We start from the raw sequence: 15,208 nt of genomic DNA, 5'->3' as shown, positions 1-15,208 counted from the left end.
AAGCTGTGAGGATAATGACATGTCACATGAAAGAAAACCCATCAGAACAGCAGAAACTAAAGGAGAACATAGAATGATATATTCCAAGTTTGTTTTGTTTTTGGATGTTTGTGGGGCTTGAACTCTGGGCCTGGGTGCTGTCCCTGCGCTCTTCAGCTCAAGGCGAGCGCTCTGCCGCTTAAGCCACAGTGCTACTTCCAGTTTTCTAGTGGTTTTTATTGGAGATAAGAGTCTCACAGACTTTCCTGCCTGCGCTGTCTTTGAACCACGATCCTCAGATCTCAGCCTCCTGAGTAGCTAGGATTACAGGCATGAGCCACCGGCACCCAGCATATTCCAAGGTTTCAAAGAAAACAATTGTCAATGGAGATTTAATTATGCAGCAAGGATATTCACATTGAAGGCAATGTATAAAACTTCCACCATAAAAAGTAGAGGAATTTGTGACCACTAAAACAACAGTAAAAAAACATAACAAATAAACTAAAGGAATTCTGCACACAAAAAAGGAAGATAAAGACACCCAAGAAAATACAGGAAAGATTAAATCCCACTAGACAAGAATATTGGCAAGTGAGAATTCATTCAGAAAAAAAAAATACCACATACGTTTCAGTGTTAAGCCAGTGATCTCAGTTCTCTACTCAGAAGACAGAGAATGGCAGTTTGAATTGTAAAGGATTACCTGACTGTTGTGTAGGAGTAATGCATCTCACTGACAATGACAAACATTGGCTTAGGTTGAAAGCTTGGTAAAAAGGTTTTCTATGTGAATGGACCCTAAAAGCATGCTTGTATCTGATAAAGACAGATTTCAAGCCAAAATTAAAAGAGACTAAAGTCACTTCATTTTTGTAAAGGCAACAACCCATGAAGAGGAAATAATTGTTGACCTGTATTTACCAAACATCAACACACTCATTTTCATTAATTAAACACCATTGGAACTAGAAACTCAGATTGACCCAATATAATAACTGTGGGAGAGTTTAGTATGTCATTCTCACTAATAGGTTATCCAGCTAAAAATCAACAAAGAAGCTTTGTTAATAGGCGTGACTAGAATATGTCATCCAGCAGCTGCAAAATACACATTCTTTGTAGATGTTGGGGTTTTCCCCAGAATAAATCATATTTTAAATGGACATAAAGCAAATCTTATTAAATAGAAGGTAATTGAAATAACCCTTCTAGGAGGCCACAATGGAATAAAATTGGAAGTCAACAAAATGAACTACAGAAAATATTCAAGCACCTAGCCTCAAAGTATTGTTGAATAACCAAGTGGATTATTGGGGTCAGATGGTGAAACCAATAAATTCCAAGAATCTGTTGAATTTACTAGAACCACTTGAGAACAGCAAAGACAGTGCTAAGAGGAAAAGTATAGCTATTAGTGACTATATCACACTCACAGTGAGATCCAAAAAAAAAGTAATGCACCTCAAACTCACCTGGTTATACCCCAAATTAGCAAGTAGAAAGAACTAAAGACTATGGCAAAAACTAATGAAATGGAGACTAAACAACAATTAAAATCAATGAAACAAAAAGGTTGTTCTTTAAAAAGAAACAAGGCCAGGGACTGGTGGGTCATACCCGCAATCCTAGCTATTAGGAGCAGGCTGAGATCTGAGGATCGCAGTTCAAAGCCAGTTGAGCAGGAAAGTCCAATTAACCACCAAAAAGCCAGAAGTGGAGCTGTGTCTCAAGTGGTAGAACACTAGCCTTGATTTAAAAATCTCAAGGATAGCACTCAGACCCTGAGTGCAAGTCCCAGGATTGGCACCAAAAACAAACAAAAAAAGAGCTATCACAACAACTGCTGATGAGATCCAAAGTAGATTTAGAGAAGACTGACTATATTCTAATAAACTAGACCATCTACAAGAAATGGGTAAATTTCTAGATGTATTTGACATACTAAAATTGAATCAAGAAGATACAAACCATACAAATATTTATACTAAGCAATGAGATTGAAAAAGTAACATCTACTGAAAAAGCCCAGGACTAGATTAATTTACTGCTGAATTCTACTGGATATTTCAAGAAGGACTGTTCTATAAAATAGAAGGGAAAGGACACTAACAAACTCATTCTATAAAATGAATATTACCCAGATACCAAAATGAGTACAATACATACAACAAAAATTATAGCTGAAGTCAGGTAAGATGAGGACACTCTTCTTACTCTTAATATTTAGAGCTCTTCACCAGACCAAGAAGGCCAGCAAAAGAAATAAAGGAATAGAACGGAAGGAATAAAATTATTCCTATTTTCAGAGTATATGTTCCTATCCTGGATACAACAGGGAAATGATCTGGGAGATGATCAGGAAAATTTGCTTACAGTAGGGTTAAAAAAAAAACAAACTAAAAAGCTTTGAATAAACCAAGGAGGTGAGAAACCTAAATGAAAACTAAAACCTTGAAGAAAGAAATTGAAGAAGCTGTCATTAGATAGAGAGCCATATGTCCCCATGTACATGGACAGGCAGAAATACTGTGGTAAGCAAATCCACAGGTTCAATGCAATTCTTATCAAAATCCTGTAATTCTTCACGGAAGTAGATCAACCAGAAAAACTTTAACAGAAGCATAAAAAAACTTGAATAAGCCAGGAACCAGTGGCTCACGCCTATAATCCTAGCTACTAAAGAGGCTGAGATTTGAGGATTGAAGTTCAAAGCCAGCCTGGGCAGGAACATCCATGGGACTCAGCTCCAATTAACCACCAGAAAACCAGAAGTGGCACTGTGGCTCAAGTGGCCGAGTGCTCACCTTGAGCTGAAGAGCTCAGGGATAGTGCCTAGGCCCAGAGTTCAAGACCCATGACTGACAAAAATAAAGCCCTGAATAATATGTCATACCAAGCAAAGTGAACTGTCTTTTGTAAATTGAGTTCATCAGAAATCTAAATTAGACCCTTCTGATTCTGCTGTAGTGCTATAGTTTAAATTAATGTACAGGAGACATACATGCACACCCATGTCTACAGCTCCACTGTAAAGAATAGTCAAGTTGTGGAATCAGCCTTGGTGCCCATTAATAGGTGAGTGGATAAAGAATATGTGGAATATATTATCTGGGTATTGTGGCTCAAATCTAGTCCTAGCTACTTTGGTGGTGGAACATGGGGGATTATGGTTTAAGGGCAGCCCACACATCAACGTTTGTGAGACTCCATCTCAACAATACCTAGTAGTGTACTTCCCCAGCCACAACCCAGGCATGTAAGACTCTACTTCAAAATTCAAGGTGTGACTCAAGTGGTAGAAGCATTGCCTAGCAAGAATGAGGCCCCAAGTTCCATCCCCAGTACTGCCCCCCAAAATAAAGAAAATGTAGCATGTAGGCACCATGGGGTATTAAATTGCCATAAAGAAGAATATATTATGTCATTTGGAGGAGAATGGATGGAATTGGACATCTTCATCTTTAAGATAAGCCCCAAGAGCCAAATATTGCTTATTTTCACCTTTATATGGAATCTAGACCTACAATGATGGTGGTGATAATAACAATGGGGCATGAGCGTTAAAGGGATACTGTCTGGAGTGTGTGGGGGGGGTATCAATCTTTTAGATAGGCGAGGGAAAGAGGTGGGTTCTGGGATAGGGTGAAGAGGTTCAAAGTATGTTGTATGTGTTTGTGCTTATGAATGAAGATAATGAATCTCAGCAAACACTAAAAAAAAAAAATGGAGGAGAAAGGAGATGGGTAAAGAAATATTGGAGGAGTGAACTTGTCCCGAGAACCCTATGTGTCTATGGAATTGCCACAATGGAGCCCCTTTGTACTAATGATGTCTGCTAATACAAAATAACAAAAGAAAGCCAAAAGCAGCACTAGTCACTGTCTATCAGCCAGTAACTGATCTGATGGGAGGTAAGCCATCCATGTCGGAAAAACACCTATGCATCCATATGATGTCTGCATCACTGAGTCGCTAGAAATGAAAACCACTGAAGTTAACTCTTTAAAGGCCCTGTCTCTAAATCCAGTCACTGTCAGGGAGTTAGTACTTCCTCTATTTACCTTTGAGAAAAATGTACATTTTAGCCACAACACCCCATAGAATGATCTAGGTTAAACTCTCAATGGCACCAAGCTGAGAAGCACCTAACACAAAAGAACACCTGTGTTTATCTGAAAAAATAAGGCCTTGTAGGCATTTATTGAGCTCTAGATGTTACTCCTTAGCACAGTTCAGGATTTGTACATTGGAAGAAAAGCATTTTATGTCTGTTGAACATAGACTAAGGAATTTAGCTTAGATAAGAGTCAGATACAGAATTGAAACTGCTAATTTTAAAACAGAACTTTTCATGAAGCAAATCCTCACCAAACCTAAGTCATCACTTGCTGTTTCTTCTTTCTGTCTCTCCTCAAGGATGTAACAATTGCTCTCGATTCCATTTGGTGCGTAGTGGCAGGGATACATAAGGCTCGGGTCAGTGCCGTGGGCTGCGCGTTAGTTGGAAAAGGTCATATAGATGATTCTATTGGGTCAGGCCATCTTTCACTTTCTAGTCTCTGCAGTCTACACTGATTATTGGTCTGCTTGGAAAATGAATTTGTGTTATGACTGCATCATGTAAGGAAGATTTATGTCAAAAGGAGTAGACAAACTGGGTGTGGTGGCTCCAGTCTGTAGTCCTAGTTACTTGAGCAGTGGACACAGAGGATGTAGGTTGAAGGGTACCCCAGGCAAAAACAGTGCGAGATTCCATCTAAAGCAACAGCTGGGCAGTGTAGCACACCTGTTACTCCAGCTACAGCAAAGCACAGCTGAGTGTGGTGCTGCCTGCCTGTCATCCTCAGTCACATGGGGAAGTGTAAAACAGGATCACAAACCAGGGTGACCCAAGGATAAAGAGAGACCATACCTTGAAAATAACCAATACCCCAAAGGGCGAAGGTGTTGGTTCTAGTGGTATAGTGCCTGCTTGGCAATCCCGAGACCCCATCTCCAGTACTAATGAAGAAGAAAATAAAAAGCAAATAGAGAAGACTTTGTGAAGGATTTTTTTTTAAATGTGCTTCCTGGCCCTGTTGGATAAGAATTTTCTTGACTGGTGCATTGCATATCGTTATTGTGCTTGAACATGAAATCTGTGTTTCTTAGAACCAGGACAGTCTACAACAGAAGTGGTGAATTTCAAAATTCTTAGCATCTGATTGAAGAAAACATCAATTTTTCAAATGAGAAATTTTTTTTCTACTAAGTGACTTCTTTATTGTAGAATTCATTACCATTTTTCCCTTGGTTTTAATCTTAATGTTTTCAGACAACCTTGAGAACAACAGGCTTCATGGACTGACCACCCTTTCACCTTCTAGAGAGTACCTCTCCACCCTTCCTTGCTATTTACAGGTATCCCAGACAGACCATTCAGAATCAGATACAAGTTCATGCCTAAATGCCTTGCTGCTTCCCTGACAAATTCCTTCCCTGACAAATTCCTAGCAGGCATCTAATCCCCCTCTCCCCTCCCTCACCTCAGCGTGCTGGTCGTGTTGCTTGGGCAGCATGTTACTAGTCCAGCTGGAGAATCCTGTTTCACCGCGGATGCCATCCTCCCTGCAGCCCTGAGATGAAACCTGCGAGATGCTCAGGTTCTTCTGTCTGTCTCTGTCTTTCCCTCCTGACCTTACTGTGTTCCTTGTATGCTCTCCTAGTTGGGTAGCATGCTGTAACTGGGACCCACAGTGTTTCTCCTTTAAAAAAAATTTTTTTTTTTTTGTAGTACTGGGATTGAATTCAGGGCCTCATGTTTGCTAGGCAGGTGCTGTACCACTAAGTCACAGCTTCACCCCATTATAGAAATATTTTCATCCTTCTTTCTCCTTTCCCTTCCTCAACTTTCCAGTATGTATGTAAAAAAAAAAAAAAACCAGAATGTATGTATGTCTATAAAAAGCCAGACTTGCTCTGGTGGAACTTGTACACCAGAAGGAAACATGCTACAGATGATTACACAAATTAATTTATAGCCACAATACAAAAATGTAATGCACATGGCGCTATAAATGCATATGACTTATTCAAGACCCCATCACAGCTTTCATTGGTCATAAAAGCATTTCACAGTGTATTTTCAGTACTCTCGAGATCATCTAGCCATCCATCTGGGTGATGGGTTGCATTTTGCACAAGTATTCTCCAGTTGGGCATGTTGATTTCTTCCAGTTCTGGATAATTTTGAACTTGACATCATGGTGCGTATAGTTTCCTGTATATTTCCTTTTTTTGGTTAGGCCCCAAGGAATGGAATTACTGGGACATACACTTTTAATATAAGGTGGCCAGGTTTTCAAAACATAAAGCACCAAGGTATTAAATTCTGCAGCAAGTTTGGTGGGTTTTTGGTACTGGATATTAAGAACTGCACAGGTACCCTTCAATGAGAATTTCATAGCAAGTGAAATGTTTTGTGTGTGGCTGTGTGTGTTAACTGTCAACACTGACGGTCTAAAATGGAAAGGGACTAGAGACAATTCTATAGTTACAAGCAAAGATAAAAAAGATTTGGTGTTCTAATGCAATCGTATTTGTATTTAACATCTCTGAGGAGAATGGCTAGAAAATACTGTTACTATGTTTTATGTCCAGGTTTTGCATAGCAGCTGAATGCATTTTCTGGCATCATTCTAGCACCACTGTTCCTCTAATACTGGCCAAAGAAACCCAGCTGGTTTGGATACCAGATGAATAGGCAGCACACAAGGCTGGCATTCTGTTATGAATGTCTCTACGTGAATGAAAGTCATGTGGGCAACAAGGGGGAAATTTTTGGGTCCCTATGTTTTCTGGTTTTGGAACTACACAAGCAACACAATTGGAACCTTAGGACTCCACACAGTATGTTTTCTTTCTCTCCAGATTGCATAAGCTTCACATCACATCTTTTATGTAATATCTGATTTTGAGCAGTCCTAATATAAATGTACTTTCATAAATTATTAAATGAATCTATCTGCTTATCTATGTACCATCTTTCTATCCATCTATCTATTTCTACATAACTGCATCTGTGTGTATCTATGCATATATGCGTGTCTATCTGTCTGTCTGTCTATGTATCTATCACTTATCTGTCCATCCATCCATCTTATCTATATGAAGTGCCAGGTATGAACCCAAGCCTTGAGCTTTCTAGGCATGTACTCCACTACTGAACTAAAGCTTTAGCCCATGAAACCATTTTGCTATTAATTATTTGAATTCTAAAGGCTATCTACTGAGAACATTTTGACAGCATAATATTACATTTCTGAAAATATGATATGTACATAGCGCATTTTGTTTTCTATTCTCAATACATGGTATTGAGTTATTTGGGTTAAAACCTTGAGGAGTTGGGGCTAAGACAGGATGCTTCATAGCATAATATTAAGTTGCTGACTCTCCTATCCACCTTTCATGAGTACAGAAAGTCTTTATAGAGACATGTTTATTCATATCTGGTTCAATATCTTACATTTGCTGACCAGAAGAGGAAAATAGATGAATAGATTTTCCTAAATGTCATATCCTGTCCAGGACTCTTTTTTGTTTTTGTTTTTTTTCTAGCAAAGCAAAAGAATATAAGTGATAATTGTTTGCTAGTTCTGTTTAAACCAGCTTATTCTTTATGTAGGATAGTGTATTGAGAATGCAGACAGTTGTTAAGAAGTACTTGTGAAAGATGCTCTTAAGAATGAAATGGAATCTAGAAGAAAGGAGTGGTAAGCAAAAGGCATTGTGAGCAAAGAAATTGGTTGAAAACATAGTATGTTTTAATTAAATGTAGACTGGAGGAGAAGGGTGGTTGGAACAAGATAGAGTGTGTTTGGCTATAATGAAGGACCACAATCAACTCAAAATTCCCTGGGAGCAGGAAATTAGACTGTAAAGGCATTCCACAGTGCTTAGCATTATTTATTTTGAAGGCACTGACCTGCTTTGCATCCTAAGATGGGTAAAACCCTTAGTGAATATGAATAATGCAATGTTTTCTCAGCTTGGAAGTGGAAATAGGGAAAACTTGATCAAACCAGGGTAGGGCTGGAAAGAAGGATAGGAAAACTCCCTCCCCCCAAGAAACTCAAGCAATTAAGAGAAAACTAAGACAAGCCCAAATGAATCAAAAATATGCATATAAATGACTAAAAAGTTTATGTTTATTTGTGGGGTTTTTTTGAGACAGGGTCCTACTTTCTAGTCCAGATTGGCCTCTACCTTGTAATCCTGCTTCATCTCCTGAGTACTGGGATGTGTGGAAATCACTTCCTGTCCTGTTGGCTAGAAGATTAGGTTTCCAACAGTTTTGGAAAGTTCTTTCTATGACCAGTTGGTCCTGTTGCTTTTGAGCCTGTAGTGAGGATTTATGCATATGGCAGAATCTAGCCAGTCACCTCATGGTTGGCCTGCTTTTGCTCCTATTTTGCCTATTTCAGTTCATTACATCTCTTTTCATGGTTGCTCAGGCTCCAAACCAAGTAGTGAGCAGTTGTACAAACATTTGGGATTCAATTAGGAAGCAATTACTTTTTATCTTCCAATTGTATTCAATGGATCTTCTATTTTGATATAAAAAGTTCTATGCCCCAATGACTTATCTGATTACTCTGATATAATACAAAGTATTATATCTAGATTGTCCCTAATTTACAATGGTTTGGTTTAGGGCTTTTTTAAAGTTTTATAATGGTGCAAAAGCAATATAAATTCAGTATTTCAACGTTTGAATTTTGATCTTTTGCCAGGCTGGCTATCTGGCAAGCTCCTGGCTAGCCTTAGAATCACAAAGGGAAACAACTCTTACTCGACAGTGGACTGGTACTAAGCCTGGTTTGGTAGGTTAAACATATTAAATGTGTTTCTGCTTAGGTATTTTCAAGCTATGATGGGCTGGGTTAATCAGGACATAGCTCCATTGGAAGTTGAGGAGAAGCTGTACTCTATGGTTCATATGTCTGGTGTTAATGTAATAGCAGAGTAAACCTCAGACTTGGTTCTAGTTAAGCATGCCCCCTACCAGCTAGAGCTTGGGTGAGCTAGCAGTGAGTATATAAGGGGGGGTGGTCCTTGTGGACCTCTCCCTTCCATGCTTTATTCTTTTTCCCATCCTCTGCTTTTTGGCTGTGTGTCAAGCTGTGAAGAGAGGGAGGTGACGGGGAGCCAGGGCATCTCTACTATATCATCATCAGACAGCTATCCACTGAGCAGGCCCAGTGCTGCTTTTGGGCCTTTGGGTTCTTCTCCATTTTTTATTTTCTCTGGTACATTCTACACTTTGGGATCCCACTACTACTCTGGCTAGTTCTCTTCAGGATTTAAAATGACTGCAGGTCAACTTTACTAAGTAGCCTGAATGCCTTGGGTACACTTCCGTCTCTTCCCTAACAAATGGAAAAGCAGGTCAGGGCCAACAGAGCAGTTCCTCATTCCCCACCTTGTCTCTTACTCTCTAGATTGATGCTGTCCCATTGAGTTTTCTAGACATTCTATGTGCTCTTCCATATGGCTCTTGAACATTTGGAATGTCCATGCAACTGAAGAACTGGGTTTTTTTACTGATTAAGTACACATTACAGAGACTAACTAGTGTCATCACAACTAGATCTAGATCTCAGACAGCTCTGGACTTTCAGGCTGGTGAACTGAACATCATCCTGCCATGCCCTCCACACCTCTAACAGCAGGGAATGTGTGTCAAGCTCACTGAGTATCCTTACTGCAGGCCTCGCTTCATTCCAAGTGGAGGAGTAAGTACCCCTTTCTCTCTGGGAAGAGAGGGATAATTACAAAGAAATCTCAAATATTCTACAATTCTTTTAAACTAATCTGGTGGTCGAAGGATTCTTTAGGCAGCCAGTTTTTAAACTGTCATTTTTGCGAGGTGATTAAAGTCACAGTTCCCTTTGGCATCATGTATTTATTGTCTTTTCTCAACATTTTAATATTCTGCTTCACTTAGATTCTATGAATTTGACTCCTTTGGATACTTCATTTAAATGAAATCATTCAGTATTTGTCTCTGTGATTGCTGTACTTTAATTTGAATAATTTCATCAAGATTCAGCCACTTTGTAACATGTGACAAGCTCTCTATTTATTTATTTCATTCAGGGCTAAGCAAGAGCTCTCCCTTCTGAGCTATGTCCACAGCTATAATTACCTCTTGCCAGTTGTGGAGCTTGAGCCCAGGCCCTGGGCACTGTCCCTGAGCTTTTTCACTTAAGGCTAGCACTCTACCACTTTGAGTATAGTGCTACTTCCAGTTTTCTGGTGGTTATTTGGAGATAAGAGTCTCACACTTTCCTACCCGGGCAGGCTTTGAAGTACAATCCTCAGTTCTCAGCTTCCTAACTAGCTAAGCTTACAGGAGTGAGCCACCAGTGCCTGGCTTTTTTTTGTTCGTTTGTTTTTGTTTTGTTTTTAAGTTAGAATACAATTTCTTTTTTCTTTCTTCTCCTTTACTTCTGAAACATTTTTATTCTGTTTTTGGATGGGGTTCTTGCTGAATTGTCCAGGCTGACCTTGAACTTGAAATCCTCCTCCTTCGACTTCCTGAATAGCTAGGTTCACAGGTCCAGAACTATTCTTCCAACACACACACAAAAAAATGGTTTCTCCATAGATGGGCATTTTGTTCGTTATTATGAGTAATGCTGCAATGATCATTGGCATGCAAGTGTCACCTTATTCTCCTCCTCCCTCAGCTCTGTGTTAGGAGAAGCTGTTACTGCTGAGTTTGCCGGGCCTAGAGTGATATCTGACACACAGTAGGCCTTAGAAAACTTTGTTTTCAATCACAAAGGAAATCACAGAGGAAGCAAAATCTAAGTCGAGTGACTGATTTCTTCTTCCCTTGCTGAAAGTGAGGTCTGTGAGATCAAGGACCTGACCCATTAGTCACTGCTACAATCCCAGCATGCTAAACAGCGTCTGAGCATAGGAGCTGAACAGTGAACCCATGTGGAATGAGTTCTTGCTGAGAAAGCAGAGAGGTCTTGGGCAAGGGCCCATTGAGTTACATCCTTTCTTCCTCAGTTTCCATCTTCCCTTCTATCTGCTCTTCAACTGTTCCATTATATCATTTATTTGAACTGCTCACTACTTACTCTTAATCATCATAGAATAATAAGTTTTATGTATGTATGTATATCTCCTCACTTAGATGTATGAAAGTCTTTATTGTAAACATTTTTCGTGTGTATGCCAGTACTGGGGTTTGAACTCAAGGCCTAGATTCTGTCCCTTAGCTTTTTTGCACAATGCTGGCTGGCATTCTACCATTTGAGCCACACCATCACTTCCAGCTTTTTGGTGGCTAATTGGAGATAAGATTCTTACAGACTTTCTTAGCCTGGCTGGCTTCAAACCATTATCCTCAGATATCAACTTTCTGAGTAGCTAAGATTACCATGAGCCACTGGTGCTTGCCATTTATTGGGAACTTATAAACATTAAATTAATTTCTGTTCCGGCATAGTTTGTTACTTTTCTAGTGGAAATATCCACCCCCAACTAAAGAATGTTACAAGAACCATCACTGAAGACCTAAACTTAGGGAAGGTATTTTCTATTTTTACATAACACTTAGCTTAGAGTCTGAACTTAATTTTGCTTCAAACCCTTGTGTTAACCTGCATTATTATACAAACAAGTCTTCATTGACGATGACTAAGAAACTTCTAGTGTTGAAAGTGCTCCATCTTCCTGGGTGCCTGCATAGATTTTAATAGCTCTCCTATTTGTTTGACAGATTATCTGGCAGTGTCTGTCATATTGAAATTCTCAGTGCTGACATCTCTCTGGAGGTTTTGTGACAAGAAGAGCAGCAATTTTTGTTATGGATATAAACTCCAGTGTTAGGAGCATACTGATTGAGTCTCGTCAGGGGACGGGCCAGAGCTGCCTGAGGATTAGGGCAGTTGTGAGGACAGAGAAAAAAAATAATAATAAAGAGGTTGGAGAGGTGCTGTTTTGCTTTTCTTAATCTTTAATTCAAGATAAAACATCAGAGCTTGAAATCATTTGTAAAGTTGCCGAGTTCAATGTCATTATTTCGCAGGTGAGGACATTCCAGTTAGCTCAGAGAGAAATTGCTTCTTGTAAGGCTGTACCGTGGAGACACAAAGTCAAGGGAAAACACACCCCACCTGACCCAATGTACTGTTAAAACTGTTAGTGGCTCACTGTGGCATCTCGAGTAAGTCTTCTAAACTGCCCCTTGATGTTTCTTATCTGAAAAAAAAAAATGGGCCCAACAATTCTTGCCTTTCTACCTGGCTGAGAAGAATGCAGATGAATATATTATAGCTATCATCAGATTGTGTTAAATGTCTGGAAAAGCCTTTTTACAGAAAGAGTGACACTATTACTATAGTTCAATTAATTTACATTTTAAAATATTTTTTTCTGTAAGTAATTCATTGCCGTCGTCTACTAGTCATAAAGCAGAAAAGAGTCTAATGTAAGAAGGATCACTGTCTCAGCATTTTCTAGCAGCTCAGGTCCTATCCTGATGCCAGCCAATTCCTAGATGTTCATAGTGGATCTTTTAAAAGTGAAAAAAGAAAATATGCCTTTGATTTAAATACTGTGCTCCCGGTTTTATTTACAAACAACTAGTCTCTCAACCTTGTCCCTTTGAATCAGAAGCTTAGGATCTGAGGTAAGAAAAATAGATGTCAATGTCATCTGCATAAGAAAAATACAGATTAGAGAGTTGCAAGGCTTTGTGTTGTAAAGCACCTGAGAAGAGAACGTAGGAAAATACCCGGTGTTTGGACTGCTCAAGCAGTTGCTGTAGGATGCCATTTTTCCTAGGGTGCCTGCAGCTCTGGTCAACATTAGAAAACCTGTCTAGGTTACTATGTACAAATATCAGAGATGAGTGTGATGAAATTAGAATAAGAACAATGAATACTTGTTGAGATGAATGACGGTATTAAGTACCACCCTGGAACGTCAGGGCTGGAACAATCCAGATTCTCTGCAGTGACTTGGAAACACCCGCTTGAGGAACTGTGACTGGTCTCGCTCTCACGTATAGTACTGGAACTGTTGAACTTGGTCCCCAAACTCTCTGTTTATGTGGAATTGTGTGTTTGGTCATGGGTGCCACGTTTCACAGGACTGTAGATGAAAATGGCCATTTATAGTATATGAGGAATGCATTTGTTAACATTTGCATGGCCGTGACCAACTCCCTGACAGAAACAATTTAAAGGAGGGAAGATTGATAGAGTCATTTCCCTGTTTTAAGGTCACCTTAGTCCCATCTGCCCCTTGCTGTCCCTTTACCAACATGTTCATAAGTTCTGGAGTGACGATATGGCTGCCTCTGGAGGCTGTTACTCGCCCGTGTCACTTAGACAGGAGATGTGCTCTTTCAGCCTAGAGGTATGCGCTAGGGGCATCATCTGGGTTCAGGTTGTCCCTCTAGGTGCCTTGCTTTCACCTCGATCCATTTGTGAAGCTGGGCTGTCACACAGATTCTGTAAAGGCTCTGTGTTAAGGCTCTCTTAAACTTAGAGGCCAGCGTTCCTGGGCTTCAGATGCATTCATGTTGTTATTACTCAACTTCCTTGATATCTGGATAAGAATAAAACTTCTCTGGACCCTGGCCACGTCAATCCTTGGGGCTTTTACTACCAGAAAGAGAGTGGCTGAGTGGGTTCAGATTAGTCAACATGGATGAGAATGAAGCAGAATCCTATACCCTTCCACACTGAATAAAATTTTGCATGATAGTTAAGCATAGACCATAAAACCATAACTACCAAGCAGATTATTGATTTTGCAGGGCTCCCTCCCCTTCTTGTATGCCCTTCTATTAAAAGATTGTCAGTAGGATACAGTTAAATAGTGTTAAATATGGTTATTGTTGTGTACTTAACCTTTTCCTTCTTCTTCCCTCCCTCCCTCCCTTCCTTCCTCCCTTCTTCTTACCTTTCCCTCCCTCCGTCCTCCCTCCCTCCCTCCCTTCCTCCCTCCCTCCCTCCCTCCCTTACTCCCTTCCTTCCTTCCTTCCTTTTTTAGATAAGATCTGCATTATTCCTGAATTAGCCTAAACTGAGATTCTCCTATTTGTGCATTCTTAGCTGGGGTGACAGAGATGCCATGATGCCTAGCTTTGCATTGGTTGGGATGGGGTCTTGCTAGTTTTTCTTTTCCTTCTTTCCTTCCTTCCTTCCTTCCTTCCTTCCTTCCTTCCTTCCTTCCTTCCTTCCTTCCTTCCCCTCCCTCCCTCCCCCCTCTTGTTTGTTTGTTTGTTTCTTTCTTTCTTTCTTCTTTCTTTCCCAGCTAGTTTGGAATGGCTATTGTCCCTGTCTTTGCCTGAGTAGCTAGGATTACAGATAATGAGTCACTGTGCCCAGCTATGCTTACATATTTCTTCCCTGACCTCAGTATTAAGAAGATGAACATAAAAATATGACAATGAAAACTATGGCCATAATTGATGGAGTCCAAGGATCAAAGGTAACTGTTTCTCAAGGCATTTAAACTCTGAATTAGGTTTATGTTTTCCTTTAGCTAGGAGAACTGTGTAATAATGGCTTGTTATCACTGGTTCACATCTATTTTTTTTCTTGGTCTGTCATGGGTCTTGAACTCTGGGCCTGGGCGCTATCCCTCAACTCTTCAGCTCAAGGCTAGTGCTCTACCACTTGAGCCATAGCGCCACTTCCAGTTTTCTGGTAGTTTATTGGAGATAAGAGTCTCACGGACTTTCTTGCCTCGGCTGGCTTTGAACCATGATCCTCAGATCTCAGCTTCCTGAGTAGCTAGGATTATAGTGTGAACCACTGGTGCCCTGCTTTACTTCTATTTTTTAAGTTTCTAGTTTCCTGTGCTATTCCATATGCAATATCTGACTTTAATCAAAGCAATGGGATTTGATGGTCTCAGATCGGTGATCTTGCCATTGGTTTCCAACCTTCGAGCCTGACACCTGTTGGAGAAGAGCTAAGATTGGAAGGTGGCTCTAGGCAAGAGATTGCCTTAGCCCGCTGGTTCCTCTGGTCAGGTCCTGCCTCTGGCCTTGTCCAGCTTGTGTCTGACCTTCTGATCCTCCTGTCCCCCACTCAGGTTCAGGTCCCATGGCTCTGCTTTCATTCTGAGGCCCCTTTTATGCTGCTCTTCTGAGGAAGGATGAAGAGCTTGGCTAGGAGTGACCAGCCACAGTTACTTCAACTCAGCCTCC

Source organism: Dipodomys merriami, unplaced genomic scaffold (assembly GCF_024711535.1).
Source record: "Dipodomys merriami isolate MVZ:Mamm:240054 unplaced genomic scaffold, mDipMer1.0.p SCAF_305, whole genome shotgun sequence".
Lineage (NCBI taxonomy): Eukaryota > Metazoa > Chordata > Mammalia > Rodentia > Heteromyidae > Dipodomys > Dipodomys merriami.
Note: the sequence above shows the minus strand (reverse complement) of the source record.